This window comes from Rhipicephalus microplus, chromosome 9 (assembly GCF_043290135.1).
Source record: "Rhipicephalus microplus isolate Deutch F79 chromosome 9, USDA_Rmic, whole genome shotgun sequence".
NCBI classification, from domain to species: Eukaryota; Metazoa; Arthropoda; class Arachnida; order Ixodida; family Ixodidae; genus Rhipicephalus; species Rhipicephalus microplus.
In genome coordinates, this window is record NC_134708.1 from 80524624 (window position 1) to 80540473 (window position 15850).

Consider the following 15850-nt stretch of genomic DNA (forward strand, 5'->3'; position numbering starts at 1 on the left):
CCGAAATCACCATATGATTATGGGAGGCGCCGTAGAGGAGGGCTCCGGAAATTTTGACTACCTCTGGTGTTTTAACGTGCACCCAAATTTGAGCACACGGGCCTACAGCGTTTTCGCCTCCATCGAAAATACAGACGCCGTAGCCGGGATTCAATCTCCCGACCTGTCGGTCAGTAGCCGAGTACCTTAGCCACTAGACCAACGCGTCGGGGCGTATTCAATGTGAGGTGCCCAAGATAGGTTCGTCGTGACACCCAAATGTTTATATGTGCTGACCAGATCGAGTGGAACGTTGATTAAGTAGTATGTTAGCGGGGTGTTGGGCGATCTTGTTACGCGCATTACCTAACATTTGCCAATATTTAAGGCCATTCACCATGTGCTCCACCGGGCTGCTACGGTGTTTCAGTTTCAATTTGTTTGTTCATTCATTCAAAATACGAAATTCGTAGAATGTAGTATGCAGACGAGGGTGCCAAAGTCTAGCGACTGCAGTGTTAAGATCAGATTGAAGGAAAGAAATGTCATCACTTGTTGTTTCACGAAAAATAACGCAATCATCTGTGAAAAGATGAATGTTAGAAGAAATGGAAGATAATATAAATAAGGAACAGAAGTGGGCCAAGGACTGACCCTTGCGGTACTCCTGAGTGGACCGCTTCAAATGACGAATAGTGATTGTTAGCAGTAACTTATTGAATTCTGTTCTCTTGGCATTTTATCCTACTCGGCGGTTCTAGGTCTGCAGGGTTTCTGAATAACAATATGCGCTCGTTGTTATAGCAGTGTCCACTCACACAATATGCAAAAAAAAGGCCCCGTATCTGCAATTAATCTACAAATGCCGTCGAAAGACGATGGTCTTGCGCGTGGAAAGAGTGAACAAGATATTTATTTGATGTTCTGCGCAAGAAAATTGGTGAATGGTATTCTGGAGGCACTGCGTTAGAGTGCCTCGAGCGTGCAGTGGAGGTGAACCAGCACATCAAGTCACGTCACACGTGTGACATGAGCGCCATCTGGCAGTTCATGACAACCAAACCATCACGTGTTGTCACAGTGCACAAGTGCAAGACTGAAAAAGCCACGCAAAGCAGGACTCGGATGAATTGTCGGGTCTGATTGGTTTTTGCGATCAACTCCTTGTGGACTGATGGAGGCGTAAATGCAGTAGGCCCATGTGCTCAGATTTGGGTGCACGTTAAAGAACCCCAGGTGGACGAAATTTCCGGAGCCCTCCACTACGGCGTGTCTCGTAATCATGTGGTGGTTTTGGGACGTTAAACCCCACATATCATCACCATCATCATTGGGGACTGTTTCGCTAGCATAAAACGATGGTTAGTAATGCCACGCATGCGTTCATCTGTATTTCTCTGTGACCGGTCCCCCACTCGTGTAACAGCTGAATTGCAAAAGCCGCTGAGTCGTCTGCGATTCCGTCCGTCTGTTCATTTTTGCTTCCGTCCGCATGTGCATCCGTCTATGCGTTGGCCCATTCATCCGTCCGAACAGCCGTCCATGCGTCCGTCCATCTGTGTGTTGTGTACGTCTGTGCATCCGGCCGTGCGTCCATTCGTGCGTCCGTCTGTGCATCCATCCGTCCGTCCGTGGGTCATACAGACGGACTAAGAGCCAGACGACGGACTGATGCGGCCTGCGGAGGATTCACGGTTTGCTGATAGAACCCTCTGAATGTTCGCCACACTTATCATCATTCACTCCACGGCTATGCTGTGAGATAGTTACCACATACACGCATACATAGAGGTGGTGACCGACCTACGCCTTAAGAAGCTTCGCCCTAAATATCACACCACCTCCCGCTGAAGGGAACCATGCCTAGATGGGAAGCAGTGAGCGCTAGCGCTTAGATTGGCAACGACATTGACGCTGCTGTTCATTGTAGCGTTGCGCAAGAGAGAAACCTGCGGAGGCGCAAAGCATGCAGTGATGGACCGGCGTTTCCTACTGAAACATGTCCATCACTGCTAATGGGCAATGAGAGACAGTAGACTCTGATTGGACACAGAGACCCGCAGTTTGCTATTAGTTAGCGCGCACGCTGCGATTTTTTATTGATCAGCAACGTACATGAAAAATTCCACTTGCATTATCTTGGGATAAACATCCAGTGAGCGCCTATATTACAGGGAGGCCAGTGAACAATTGGCCAGCACGAGCAGTCAGTTTTATCAGTCGAAGAAATACTGCCTATTGACGATATACTCGTTAGTGTGGAAGGTGTCCTGACGTCGCTTTTAGGGGCGAAGCTCCTTAGGGCGTGGGCTGTGCGTCCCCTGTATGTAGCCACCTCTAGTTTAGTTCTTGCAGTGTTCACTAGATGGCGGTACCGTCCCCTGTATGTAGCCCCTTCTAGTTTAGTTCTTGCAGTGTTCACTAGATGGCGGTACCGTCTCCTGTATGTAGCCACCTCTCCTTTAGTTCTTGTAGTGTTTACTAGATGGTGGTACTTGTAGCTGATGATGAAAAGATGCAAGATGTTATAAACTAGAAAGCGGTACTTGTAGTTGATGAAAGACGCGAGATCTTATAAAATAGGAATGATGTCACATATGGCGCGTGTCATTGGTTGAAGGCAATCGTTCGATTTAGTGCGGCGACGTACGCTAGGGGGAGCGATGTAATAAAATCGAGTGGGCAAAATGTACAGAGGATTCATGGTTTACCAGGTTTACCTCCAGAGCTTCGCCCACTCATCATCATTCACTTCGTGGATATGGCGGCACTTTTTTAATTCAGATACCAAGAAATCTCCTGGTATTGATGAAATACCAGATGCTTTCCTTGTGCGATAAGCTGAATGGTGCGCCAAGTGTTTGACTTTGTTATATCTTAAATCACTCGTTCGTGCGGAACTTCCAAATGACTGGTGATTTGTTAAAATTGTCCCCATACCAAAATCAGCGGACCTTTATTTTCGTCACACAGGCCTATATCAATGTTATGTACTTTAGTGAAGCTGGTTGAACATATTATATTCAAGCACATATCTGCCTTTGTTGAGAGCAATAATTTGTTTGATGATCAGCAACACGGAATCCGTAGAGGGGTGTCTACAGCTACTCAACCAGTCTTAACAATGCAAGACCTTTCTTTAACGTTAGACAGACATAATCCGGTAGATATAATATTTCTAGACTTCGAAAAAGCATTTGATCGAGTATCCCACTCTAAGCTCATACTAAGCAGTGTGGCCTGGATTACTGCGTACCTGTCGTAAAGGCGGCAATGTGTAATCATTGTTGGCACAACTTTTCTTTCAGCTCCGTTGGCATCTTGTGTTCCTCAGGGCTCCATTCTCGGTCCCCCATTTTTTATGCTATTCATCAATGATATTCTTCAGGACATAGGTGCACAAATTCGGCTGTTCGCAGGCGACTGTGTAATATACCAAGAAGTATCTAGTACTAATGACCAGGTGCTACTAAATAGAGCATTAAGTACAATTGCGAACTGGTGTAGTACATGGCATATGACAATTAATAGCAACAAACAGTGACAATCACCATAACCCACAAGAAGCAACCACTCGAACTTATGTATTTCATCACTAACCAGTCTATATGTTTTGTGCACAGTTATAAGTATGTAGGAGTAATCATAGCCTCCGATTTGCGCTGGCATGAACATATAGTGTTTACTGCTAAAAAAAAAACCTACAGACAATTAGGATACCTTCGGCACAAGCTGGGTCATTCAACACCAGAAATAAAATTATTAGCCTACAGGACATTTGTTAGGCCTATATTGGAGTATGCTATGGCGGCCTGGGATCCCTGGGCAGCCTCTAATAAACGGAAACTGGAGGGTGTCCAAAGATAATTTGCAAGGTTCATATACAACAGTTATCGTTGGAAAACATTCCCGTCGCACCACCTAGAGAAAGCAGGACTAGAAGATCTTGAAACAAGGCCCTACCACGACAGGCAGAAGCTTTTTTTATTTATTGTATAACACAATGTTACAGGTTCATCCATCTTAATTCGCGGCACCTGCCATTAGCCGTTTAACTCGGTCTTATCACACAAAAAAAGTGGCCGAGCTGAAGTGGAGCACAAACACTTTTCCATTCGACGGACAATCGTCGAATGGAACGCCTTACCTTCTGATGTGATAGCACTGCATAACGTTGATTCTTTTATGCATGCGATAATCGATATGGCTCCGTAGGCGCTGCGGCGCTTGGTGAGCGTGATGTGACGTCCTGTATTCCCTTGTTTTGCCATGTTCGAATGAATGCTGAAACTTTTTTTCTGTGCTATGTGAGTACGGGATCAGTGCTTGTGTGGGTTATATGCTAAGTGGTTTATTGTAATGTGGGTCGTTTGGGCTTTGTGAGCGCTTACTGCGACAAAGTTTGTTTGATCTTGTTGTTTTTGCATAGTTTTCGAGGTCACTTCTTCACAATATAATACTTAATGTACTTCTGTTTTATCCTATTTTCCCAACTTGTGTTGTGTTACTTATTTATGCCCCACAACTGCCTAAGGCCTTCATGAACGGCCAGCAGTATGTAACAGTGTAAATAAACAAATGAATAAATAATTCTAGAAACTCGGTAGCAGACGCTGCCTTCGTCGGCGTTGTGAGTCATGAGAGGGGGAACGCAGGCCAGAAGAGAGAAGGAAGCGCATGCGCAATGGTGATGTACAAGCTGCGTGTAGGAGTGCCTATAGAGGAGGCCCCACCGCGGTGGTAGAGTGGCTAAGGTACTCGGCTGCTGACCCGCAGGTCGTGGGATCGAATCCCCGCTACGGCGGCTGCATTTACGATGGAGGCGGAAATGTTGTAGGCCCGTGTGCTCAGACTTGGGTGCAGGTTAAAGAACCCAAGATGGTCGAAATTGCCAGAGCCCTCCGCTGCGGCGTCTCTCATAATCATATGGTGGTTTTGGGATGTTGAATCCCACATATCAATCAATCAGTGCCTAGAGGAGAGAGAGGGGACGCGACTTTAGGCTAGCAGGTGCTCCCTGCGTCAGCGTTGCGAGGAGAGGGGGAAGCGTAAGACAAGCGAGAGAGAGAGAGCAGATGGGAATGCGCAGTAAGGGTGGTCACGCCACCCGCCGGATTGAGCTGGACCCTAAGCAGCGTCACATGCAATATATGTTCTTGTTTATTACACAGATTTAAACAAACGGGTCTATGTTTTCGACACTATTCTTCGACACTCCGTACACGAACACGCGCGTCTCAATAACGTCGGTCGGTTTGACTACCTCCGATCTCTTCTCGGCGGCAAAGACTATTGTAGGCATACTCACAACCGACAACAGTTATGAGGACGCCGTTTCTATACTTAAGGAGTGGTTTGGAGACGTGCGCATGATTGAGCAGAGGCATCTTGAAAATCTTCGCACTCAACGTCCCGTCACTACGTCGGCGAATGCTAGTGCACTGAGAAGCCTTTGCGACTTCGTTCAAATCAATATAAAAGGGCTCAAAGGCCCCAGCGTCTCAGAATCCTGCTAGTCTGCCATGTTGTGCGAGGTGCTAATGAAAGCGATTCCACAGGAAATAAGGGTGGAATACCACCGACTACGACAATATGAAGCGTCAAATGCAAACAACCCGCAGAGCTTGGAAGAAGAACTTAGACAGTTGCTCAAGTACCTATGCATCGAGGTCGCGTGCAGAGAGCTGACCAGCTACTAGCGACGAGTTACTTCTACCATGAATCAGCCGACACCATTAGTTGCAGTCCTCTACAACAGTGCCGTTACGAAGAACGAGACTTGCCTTTTCTACCAGAAGTCTCACTCAACGCTGGACTGCGACGCGTAGCTTCCTGACTCGGAGAAAAAGCATCTTTAGTCGACGACTGGGTGCTGCTTTAGATGTGCCACAAAAGGACATCGAGCAAGAGACTGTAGACGGAAGGTGAGCTGCTCACATTGTCATGGAAGACACGATTCTTCGATGTGCTCTAGACAGGCTAGTAAAGATCTTCAAATAATGACGCCACCACAGCACACTACGAGCAGTAGCTCCATGTACGCTGTGTCAGATAGCAATAGGAGCCTTGACACAATACGATTGCAAACATTCAGAGGATGGATAAATGGTGCGAATGGTTCGTGCTATATAAGAGGCATTCTAGGTAATGGTAGCCAGCGCTCTTTTATCAAAGAAGACGTTTCCAGAAAATTGAACCTAATGTGCTGGGAGAAATCAACATTACAATCGACGTGTTTGGAACCAAACTAGGTGGTCGATGTACACGTCGAAGACTAGTTCAAGCAACTTTGCAAAGCCAGTACGATGATGTTCAGCATGTTATTGAAGCCAATGAAATAGGACACATCTGTGAAGCCATTATTGAGGTACCCCAAAGTCATGAATTCATCAAAGGGTTTCAGGTCAACGAGTGGCTGATGCCCTTTGCTTTTCCCACATAGCTCAAGAACAAGGCATCAGCCTATCGATTGGCTCACAGCAATTGTGGAAAGTCCTTGGAAGAGACGTCAGTTGGCATGACGACCACAAAGGTCTCCTTTTCATTGAAACAGCACTGGGTTGGACATTCCAAGGACCATTAAGCGTTGAAACCATTTATCCACGGACAAATGCAAACGTTTGTGTACTTCGGACGGATTGCTGCATGAACGATGAACAGAGGCAGGAACGTGCAGGTTCTAATCTGAGAAAGTTTTGGTAGCTAGAAAGCTTAGAGACCACTAATGCAGATGTACCATCCTCTTACGATGAAACGGGTTGCTATGCTTTCAACGGAACCATTGGGTTGCGCGATCAAAGATGTAAAGTGTACACACTCTTGAAGGTTCTACCAACCCACCTGCACAATTATCGTACGGAAGCATTCAAACGGCTCTACGCTTGGAAGGAAAACGCCGCGGGCATAGTTTCCCAATACACGTTAAGAAAGTCGCTTGCACACAAGGAGAATGGATAGCAAAGACCAGTTTGGTTGGCAAAAGACGAAGAATGATTCAAACACTTGACCCCCCAATCCGAGTGACGTTTAGGACGATGCGAAAGAAAATGCGGTAGTAGACACCGTTACCCGAAAACAATGATTCGGCCTTGAATTGGCAGTCCTCCAGGTTAGGCGAGATCTACCCAAGGCGTCAACAATTCGGGATTTGCACCCATTTCTTGAAGAAGAGGATGGATTGCCGAGAATTCAAACAAAGCTTCGGAGTGTCGAGTACCACGGGGACATGAAATACCCAATTCTGCTTCCCGGTGACCACATCACCACTGAACTTATCGCCACCGGCTTACACCAGAGGCTTCTGCATGGAAGAGTCCCAACAACTATAGCAGAACTTCTAGAGCACTTCTGGGTGACGAAATCATACATCGTGCTATTTTGCGCGGTAGTACGCGCTGTTCATCTAGATCTTGTTTTACGCTCAACAGCAGACAGTTTCTTGTAAGCCTTTCGGCGTTTCACTGCACGTCGTGGATTCTCCTCACTGATTTACTCTGACAATGCTTTGTGCTTCAAACGTGAACGTTTAAAGCATGCTGCTCGCGAACTTCGTGCTGTGTATGACACTATTAGGGCAAGTGTGTTCGGCAATAATCTGTCTGCTCATAGCATCACGTGGAAATTCTCTGCTCACCATGCTGCTTGGTGGGGCGGATTTTGGGAGCGTATGGTGAGGTCAGTGAAAGACAACTTGAGAAAAGCTCTAGGAAGGTCTCTTCTAGATTATGGTCAAATAAGCATGGTCCTAGCAGAAACTGAAGCGATCATAAATAGCACACCGCTGACGCACCTGTATTCTGCACCAGAGGAACCAGAAGTCTTAACATCTGCCCATTTCTTACATGGCAAGCGATTGACGGCACTCCCCGACTTGCAAACTGCAGACGTGGTCCCCAGCTCCCATACGGGGCTTCTTAAATATTTGATACAGCGACAAAAGCTACAGAAAGACTTTTGGAATCGCTGAAATAAAGAATATTTATTACTAGAAGCGCTCATAATAGGCCAGTGATGAACATTACTAGTATTGCGTACGGCAATATAGTGATAGTGCGCGATGATGCTCTGCCCAAGTTGTGTTGGAAACTCGCACGCGTTCTGAAGAACACTACGGGACGCGACGGCATTGTTCGTGCATGTCGCCTAAAGCTAGCAGATAGCAAAATTTTAACGCGCCCTATTCAACATTTGTGTTTCCTAGAAATGCGCCCGCAGCAATTCATGGACGGGAGAGTTAAAAAATTGGCAGCATATCCACGGAGTGACTGATGGAGAGTGGGGCGAAGCATCCATCCGTCCATTCGTTCTTGCTTCCGTTCGTCCATGCGTCCGTCTATGTGACCATCCGTGCGTCCATTCGCCCGTCCGTGCGTGCGTCTGTTTGTGCGTCCGCACGTCCATCTGTGCATCCGTCCCTGCGTTCGTCCATGCATCCGCCCCTGCGTCCGTCCATGCGTCCATACGTCGGTGCAGGCATCCGTGAGTCCGTCCATGCATCTGTCTGCGTGTCCGTTCGTCTATCTATTCAACACTCCAAGTACCACGATCTCGCATCTTTTCATCATATATTCCGCATATGCACCACCATCCAGCGGACATTCCAAGGACTAAACGAAAGGTGGCACATGCACACTTTCTTACGGCTTGCGCTTCGTGTCTACTTCCCACCTTTAACCTTCTCGAGTTCATGGTATATACCAGTTCACTGTATTCATGACACTGCGGCCCAACGATCGCCAAACCTTTCTAAAAGCAAGGAGGTTTTGCCCAGCGAGTATAACGTAGCAACCCTTTCTTGTCAGATAGTGCTCAATGTACATGCCAATGGCTGTTAAGGGGGAATGAGAGACAGGAGAATTCGGCTTTTAGTTAACGCGCACCCTGCGATTTTTTTTTATTGTTCAACAACGCGCAGAAGAAATCTCCCACCGGCACCACCTTGGAGGTCAAAATGTGAGACTGGTTACACACTACGACTACTACTACGATTACGAGGGACGAACAGGTGCCGCTATAAGGAGCTTCGCCCTTAAAAAAGTGGACATAGGGCGCAGGAGAAGAAGAGAAAGACGAGGGATGCGCGTGGCACGGTGATTTTTGGATCTACGCCTCAATAAACAGAAACAAATAAATGTATTAGTCCTTTGAAACTGGTTTTCCATGAAAGAGGCCTTCGGATGTTACAGATGACTTATCTTGATTGGTTGATTTGTGGGGTTTAACGTTCGAAAACCACCATTTGATTATGAGAGACGCCGTAGTGGAATGCACCGGGAATTTCGACCACCTGGGGTTCTTTAACGTGCACCCAAATCTGATTACACGGGCCTACAACATTTTTGCTTCCGTCGGAAATGCAGCCTCCACAGCCGGGATTTGATCCCACGACCTGCGGGTTAGCAGCCGAGTACCTTAGCCACTAGTCCACCGCGGCGGGGCTGGCAAGCGGCATAAAAGGAAGCATTTTAGGAACCTAAAGTACGCCTGCAGACACCACATATACTTGAATATTTTGGCGAATGCGCCGAAACAGAAGTACAAGCCGATGCAAGCAGCGTAGTACTTCACGCCGGCCTTGTGCAAAGGACTGAGGCCTGGAAATGTTATCCTGTTACGCTAGTCAGTCGTTATTATTGCGATAGCAATTATATGGACACTCTCCACTGGACACTCTCCGCTGGCAGCCCAGTAACTTAGCCACTAAACCACCGTTGCGGGGCCAGATGACTTATCTTGAAGCATTTTTTGAATGGGTAGGCCACTTTAAACAATGTCTATAGTTACGCAGTTCACGTGGTGTGACAACTGGTGGGATTCTACACATCTGCCGCGCAACATTTCATCTGTTTACGTGAATTTTTTTGTAATTTTTTCGCAACATTTCTTTTTAACATCTTTTGTTCCCCTCACCCCTTTCCCCAACACAGGGTAGCCAGCCGGTCTAAGAACAGGCTAACCTCCCTGTCTTTCCGCTTAAACTTTCTTCCTCCTCCTGTTTACGCGATTTTTCGACCAATGTGCCACTCTAAACGGTCTTTTAAATGCGAAGCATTTCTTAGCGAACTTTGCGACTTTGACGGTATCTATCTATCTATCTATCTATCTATCTATCTATCTATCTATCTATCTATCTATCTATCTATCTATCTATCTATCTATCTATCTATCTATCTATCTATCTATCTATCTATCTATCTATCTATCTATCTATCTATCTATCTATCTATCTATCTATCTATCTATCTATCTATCTATCTATCTATCTATCTATCTATCTATCTATCTATCTATCTATCTATCTATCTATCTATCTATCTATCTATCTAGCCGCCTACGACTCTTAGCCCTCCTAGGCGTTTCGATAATGGTATCGATACCAACCTTTGTATGGCATAACATGACTGTATGAAGAATATATTTGACTACTCATAACATGAAAATCATGACATGTATATCATGAATGTCATGATTTACACTTCATGGTCCTGCTGCTTTTGCGGTGGTTTCGTTCACATGACATGTTGCAAAACTGGTATGGCATGGCCTGATTGCATGGCGAACACAAGCGACACGGCAGGCGCCGGTCCTGCCATATACTCGTAAGCGCACGCCCGCTGCGTTGCTTTGACGCATGCGCGTTTCACCGCGTCTGGCGTCCCTCCGCCACGAAGTGAGGGAGACGCAGTGTTGTCTGGGTAAAGCATCGGTGCGAAAGGCAGCATGTCGCATTTCATACCGGTTGCCGTCAGGCCGCGCCGACGGACGCTGGTCGCGCCTGGTGTCAGACTATAGAATGCTCGCGTTTTACTATCGTAGTGTCGCTGTGCCCAGCGTACGCATGCGGCAACGGTGCATAGGAGTATATTGGGTCATTCATGATGTGCTCTCGGCCGTTTTGATGCGCTCGTGGCCGATCTGCCCTTGTTTTTCAAAAAAAAAAATTTCAGATCCCACGTACAGTAGAAATCGATTATATGCGAAGCACGAATAAGGAATGTTTATATATCACTTTAGAATCAGCACAACGTGACGAGGTGGAGGTAAATGTTACCATACAGGACTTCAGTGTCTTGATTATCATGTTTGGATGTGTCGTTTACCATCATCATCTACTTACGTCAAATCATAGCAAACTTAGTATAGGTGGAGCTGGCGAAAGGGCCCCGAGCACGATAAGAGCATGGTACGTTGTCATGTTTTTACATGACACGCATGTCTGCATTATCATGTTTGCACCATTAATATTTTTCGTTATTCATTGACGTCACGCAACGCCAAATTCGGTATATCTGGAGCTAGTAAAACGGCCGCGAACATATCATGAAGGGCCCAATATACTCTAATGTAGCGTTCACGCGTGCGCACGCTGCGAACAGCGATGCTATGTTAGCAAAACGCGAGCACTCTATGCTGCATTTCGTCATTTCGCGCCGAGGCGTCACCCAGACAACACTGTGTCTCCCTCTTTTAGGGGCGAAGCTCCTTATGGCGTGGCTTGTGCATCCCTCGTAGTACATAACCACCAGTGTCACATACCCGAAATAGCGGTCCTTACAATGTCTGCTGGATGGGGGCACTTGTATATGATGAATACATGATAAAAAGATGTGAGATGGCTGTGCTTGGAGTTTTCAATAGACATATGGACGGACGAACAGACTGACACACGCACGGACGGACAGACAGGAATGGCCGCAAAAAGAGATGGACGGACAGACAGACGAATGAACAAACGAACAGATGCACCAAGGATCACACAGATAGGCGGACGCAAGAACAAATGGACAGACAGACTGACGAACGCTGCGCTCCACCAATCATCATTCACTCCGTTGATATGTTGTGATTTTTTGGCGACAGAGGGACGCCGGACGCGCTGAAATGCGCATGCGTCAAAGCAACGCAGCTCGGCGTGCGCCTGCGAGTATAGGGCAGGACCGGCGCTTGGCGCCGCAACGCCGGCGAGCACGCGGACTACGTCTCGTGGAAATGTATTGCCGCCTTGACTGTGGCATGTAGTCTTGTTCTCACATGACACGCATCTCATGATTACCATATTTGCACCAGTCACATGCCTTCGTCAGCCATTGGCGTTCATAATACCAAAATTACCATATATGAAGCTAGCGAAACAGTCGCGAGTGTATCATCAGTGCGGCATGTAGTCATGGTACATGACACGCATGTCGTGATATCATGTTTGAATGTGTCACTTACCTATGTCGTCCGTTCGCGTCACGTAATACCGAGTTTGGTACATGTGAAGCTAGCAAAAACGGCCACGAGCGCATCCTGAGCGTAGCATGTAGTCATGTTGTTTCATGACATGCATCTCATGTTTATCATGTTTGCACCAGTATCATACTTTCGTCATCCATTCACGTCCCGCTATATCATATTTGGTATAAGTGAAGGTATTGAAACGGCCGCCAGCGCATAATGAGCGTGGCGTGCAGTCATGTTGTTGCATGACACGCATCTGATGATTATCATGTTTGCATCAAAGACATAACTTCTTCATTCATACACGTACTGTAATACCAAATTCGGTATATGTGACGCTAGCGAATCGGCCGCCAGCGCATCATGAGCGTGGCATGTAGTCTTGTTGTTACATGACACGCATGTCATGATTTTTGTGTTGGAGTCTGTCACTTGTGTTCGCCATGCAATCATACCATACCGTACCAGCTTTAGAACATGCAATGTGAACGAAACCACCGCAAGAGCTGGAGAACCATTAAATGTAAAGTTTGACATTCATGACATGCATGTCATAATTTTCATGTTTTGAATAGTCAAATATGTTCTTCATACAGTCATGTAATGTCATACCAAGTTTGGTATCGATACCATTATCGAAACGGCCAGGAGAGCTAAATGTCATAGGTGGCTTGATAGATAGATACGCTCAAAGTCGCCGAAGTTCGCTGAAAAATGTTTTGCATTTAAATGTTCTAAGCGCTGATGTTCTACAAAAAAATGCTTGAATGCCACACAGAGTGGCTTGATTCTATTGAGGCTGTGACAATGTTTTGACACAATAACGCTAATGAATTCGTGCTGCTGAAATTCCGGTGTGAATGTTGATACGGATAACTGTTCGGCTAAGGCAGAGGCATATATACCAATGGGGAGAGTTTGGCGAGTCTTTCATCTGGCCTATCTGCATGCCCCACGCCAGCACCGCCAACTTTCTGTGACATACAGTCAAACTCCCTGCAAGCGGGAGCAGCGCCATGTGAAGCGGTCTATATGCCAGCCACCATCACTTGAGGACAGTGCTTGTATACTCAATCAGGTAATGACGGGTGAAGTGGTTTCGTAAATTGGTCACCCCGAGGGCTCACGGTTGCACACAGTCAGTGAGGCTTCACAGTGCCTGAACAATTGCACCAATTTTCAAAAGATGGATTTATTCCTTCTCTTACATCTGATAAATATATGAAGCATTCCTGCGTAGGCAAGATCATTTAAAAGAAAAGCATAGCACGCGCGAAGAAACTTGTGGGCTCTTTCTGTTTACCTTTGTGATGTGTTAAACAATTCATTTCTTATTCTGCAATGTACGCGCGTATTACGTATTTGAATGTGTGCGTCAATAGTGTAATGTGAATAGGTATTTTATTTAGGTGAATCATAGCTTCTTAGGTATTTTAATTAGCTGAATCATAGCTAGTTAAAAACAGTATGATTATCGCCCTTAATTACCCGGTATTCTAAGTGTTCTATTGAATTCATTTTCAGTTAATATTCTCTACAGCGCCATGTAATAGGGAGTCGAAACACTTGTCAAGCCACTGGAGTGACTTTTAGTCCGGTCTCTCCCTTTTTTGACAAAAGAAAAACAAAACTGCTGATGCTGATGAATTAGCTTGTTGCGCGCTTGTTTGGTGAAATCATAAATCTGAAGGAATCCCATAAAGGTTTGAAAACAAAAAAAAAAGAAGTGGAGGCTCTTTGAAATCAAAATATGCCGCGGTGGTCTAGTGGCTAAGGTACTCGGCTGCTGACCCGCAGGGCGCGGGTTCGAATCCCGGCTGCGGCGGCTGCATTTCCGATGGAGGCGAAAATGTTGTAGGCCCGTGTGCTCAGATTTGGGTGCACGTTAAAGAACCCCAGGTGGTCAAAATTTCCGGAGCCCTCTACTACGGCGTCTCTCATAATCATATCGTGGTTTTGGGACGTTAAACCCCACTAATCAATCATGAAATCAAAATATTTGCTTGTGGGCGCTCGTGTATGTGTGAGAGTATGTCTGTGTTCGTACGCGTGCTTGTGTTGCGCCCATGTGTGTGCGCACACACGAACACACGTAGACATATACGTGCGCACATACAACACATGAACGCCCGTGCACACTATTGCCTTCGGAACGGTTTGCTTCTCCGTGGAAACTAAATTACCACAAGGAAGGCGAAAGTGCTAAGCCCTCATTGTGCTGTCATTTTTGCGTCTAACTAAAAATTTCGCTCACGCATTTTTTTTTGTCCACAATTGAAGACGCCTCTTCTATTTTCGGGCGAATGCTCAGTATATATCCATTACGCACATGTGCAGGAAACCAAACTCAGATGCAGTCACAAGTTAGCCTTCTGTGCTATATCTTTTGTTCCTTCGTATCGCTTGTGCTTCCAAGAATCCGTAATTTTGAAGGGGAATTGTCGCGAGGGTTAAAGAAACACAGACTAAGAATGCAAGAAAGACAAAACGGCTGACGTCAACTCTAATGTAAAGCTTTATTGCCATGAAAATGTTTCACCCCATGTTGACAGCATGGGAGCTTGCAGAAAATAACACATGAGGCCAGCGATTGCTGAGCGGCTCATGATTCTAGCTATTTTTTTTAATTGTTCAAGTTTAACGTCGCCAGACCACGATATGACGGTGAGATGCGCCGCAGTGGAGGGCTCCAGAAGTTACGACCACCTGGGGTTCCTTAACGCACACCTACATCTAAGCACATGGGCCGCAAGCATTTTTACATTCTTCAAAAATGTGGCCGCCGCGACCGGTAATTGAACCCGCAACCTGCGCGTCATCAGCCGAACGTTAATGTATTTAAAAATTAACAAAATTAACAAAAATGTATCACAAAAAATCATGTGCAGAGCTGGCCCCTAATGAAAGGTTTGTGACCCAGTAACAAACAGCTGTTCTGATTCAAACACTACTCGTCATTTACGTCAGCTATCGAACACTCATCCCAACTCATTGTGTGACAAAAAACCTGCTTTGCGGCAGCCCTTTGAAAAGCGCGAGTACACACCTATGTATGAACAGATGGCGCCTGACAAAATGACAACTTACCCCTACGCGTGCGAGCTCTCTGTACGGTGCACGACTTCTACATGTGGCTGAGCTGTTCCAAGCAACCAGTCCTTTCTTCTGTGTAGTTTCGTAATCCGGGAAATATACTCACAGCTGAACAACGTTGAGACGCGCAGCACACCGAATGCTACAGATGAAAGCTTTGTGAAACTAGTACTTGATATTGGCGCAAAATAAAGAGGTCCTATTGACCGATCAAACATTTATACCACTTATAGAGGCGACTACTAATAACCTTTTAAAACACAGTAAGCTTCAGCAAGCTCAGAAGACATAGGTTCGTTAGTGGGGACGTTGAACACTTATTCTATTCGCTGTCGGATGAAAAACTAATTTTATACATGCGTGATGGTACTGTAAAGGATATTGACGAGGAAACGTTTCAGAACAGCGCTGGGACTTCCATAAAAACTTGTTTTACAGTGTCTGGGAATTTATTTGCGGTGTAGTGTGACTAGAATTGCTGAAGACAATTATACTGAGCAGTCGTGTGTGTGTTTTAAGGTTGTTGAGTTTTAAGCGAAATCAATTTGAGCAGATT